Source organism: Balaenoptera acutorostrata, chromosome 5 (genome assembly GCF_949987535.1).
Source record: "Balaenoptera acutorostrata chromosome 5, mBalAcu1.1, whole genome shotgun sequence".
Lineage (NCBI taxonomy): Eukaryota > Metazoa > Chordata > Mammalia > Artiodactyla > Balaenopteridae > Balaenoptera > Balaenoptera acutorostrata.
Window position 1 is genome coordinate 57,110,923 of NC_080068.1, and position 2,443 is coordinate 57,113,365.

The following is a 2,443-nucleotide window of genomic DNA, read 5'->3' on the forward strand; positions in this document are numbered from 1 at the left end:
TCAATTTATATTTGCCCCAACAGTATACAAGGGTTTCCTTTTCTTCACATTCTGGCCAGTGCTTGCTTTCCTTTGTTTTTTAGATAATAGTTATCCTAACAGGTGTGAGGTTGTATCTCACTGTGGTTTTGATTTGCATTTTCATTATGATTAGTAACTTTGAGCATCTTTTCATGTACCTGCTGGCCATTTGCCTGTCTTTGGCGAAAGGTTTATTCAGGTCCTTTGCCCATGTTTGTATTGGATTATTTGTTTTTTTGCTGTTGAGTTGTGTGAGTTCTGTATTTATTTTGGATATTAACCCCTTATCAGATAGTTTCTCAAACATATATGAGATATATTTCAATTATTTTGAAAATCTTTTTACTGTAAATGTAAATCTTAGCATTATGCTTTATACATTAGCTGATTTTGAATGTGTTTAGCATTAACCAGTTTTTTAGACATCAAATCATCCCTGAGTGAAGTGATTAAAATACAGGGTTTTTTTTTGATATGTACAAAATTGAGGAATAAACATAACAAGACACAGCTAATTTATTATTCTGTCCCGAAATTATACAGAATGGACTATCTTGCCTTTTTAAAACTATCCGTGTTAATGATACTCAGTAACCCTTGATCATCATTAATGCAAACTCATTCATGCATAGACTGTGTCAAAGTCCAGGTTTTCCCTGACTTCCACGAAACCCTGATTTTAAATAACCTGAGACCAGATTAATGAGGATTAATTGTGTGCCTTCCTTGATGTTCTTTTGACCTTTTCATATGAATGAATCACTTTAGCCTTTAGCCCTTCTGACTGCTTTTTATTAGAAGTCTGCAAATATCTAGTAATGAGGTGCTTGAAATTGAACAAAGAGTGTTCACGGCTCTTCTTGTTGGGGGCAATTAACAATCTCCCATCACTATCACCTTAATAACATTTAAATATGAGTAGGCCAAAGATTTATTTTTATGTGCTTTAGAGATGCCTATGTGACTGCTGGGCTTAATAAAAATGGTCAATGATAATAAAGTATTTCTTCACTTGCTCCAAACAAATTTTATATCACAAAGCAATAACAAAACTAGTAAACAAAACAAAGCAAACACTTCATCATCATCAGAGATATATGTTTTTTTTAAGTTTTTTTTTATTATGTGTAACATAGGCAAAATTATTTGTCAATAAATTTTTAAGGAATTTCACATGTTCTGATGCTTTCTGCTGTCAATCACCCTTAGTTCCTCCAAACTAATAATCTTCAAGATAAAATAGCCTTTTCAAAAAACAGTTGTCATGTGAGTCAGCCCTGTATAACAAATATAAAGGTAAGGTTCCATCTTCAGAGATGCTCATGTAAGATTCTGAAGGCAGCCTCCCCTCCCTTAGTAACCAGGCAACCTGTAATGTAATAAACACAATTCTTTTAGTTAGGCTTCTTTGATCCCCAGCAGAATATGGACACACTTCAAAATTCCCCGCCTGTAATCTTTGGGATCCAATTTCCTCAAGCGATTTACCTTAGGACATGTTTAGGGTCAGGAGATGGATCTGCCTGGTTCTGAATTTGACATCCTTTTTAAAATCCAGACACTGTGTTCAAGATAAAAGCCTAAAAAAAGAAACCATCTTTGTTTCATGTCAACACTAAAATTAGAGTACTAAGTCAATACAGCTGATAATTTAAAAGCTTAAGATATGAGGGAAATTATCAGCTCTATGGTCCTGGAAGCAATCTTTATGTTTATCAATACACCTCCATCACTTGATTCTCTTTTACGTATCATGTTCCTTTTCATCTGTATCAAAACTCATACTGAACAATGAGTTCGGTGTTGCAAAAGAGGATTTATTTTTGCACCTATCTAGAAGTCTTTGTCTACAAATTAAACAAAAACAAACACAAGTGCTAATATGTTCTTTTAATTTAAATTTTTTCCAGTTTTATTGAGATATAATTGACACACAGACTGTATAAATTTAAGTTGTACAGCATAATGATCCGACTTACAAATATTGTGAAATAATTATCACAGTAAGTTTAGTTAACGTTCATCATCTAATATAGATACAAAAAAGTTTTTTTTTCCTTGTAATGAGAACTCTTAGGAACCACTCTCAACAAATTTCATATATACTAATAACAGTGTTAATTATAGCTGCCATGTTGTGTATTATCTATCCCTAGTACTTATTTATCTTATAACAGGAAGTTTGTACCTTTTGACCACCTTCATCCAGTTTTCCCTCTCCCCCCCAGTTCTCCTACCTCTGATAATCACAAATCTATCTCTTTTTCTATGAGTTTTTTTTTTTTTAAGATCCCACATATTGTGGGATGATACAATATTTGTCTTTGTCTGACATTTCACTTAACATAATGCCCTCAAGGTCCATCCATGTAGTCACAAATGGTAGGATTTCCTTGATTTTTAAATGGCTGAATAACTTTGC

At 33.1% G+C, this 2,443-nt stretch overlaps 1 non-coding gene across 1 annotated transcript; it reads right to left on the reverse strand.

The window, feature by feature from the left end:
• Nucleotides 1-1,773: 1,773 nt before the first annotated feature.
• Nucleotides 1,774-1,900, reverse strand: LOC114235474 (small nucleolar RNA SNORA40). The gene has a single exon (XR_003621636.1). It is a non-coding gene; the product is annotated as a small nucleolar RNA SNORA40 (small nucleolar RNA).
• Nucleotides 1,901-2,443: the final 543 nt, after the last annotated feature.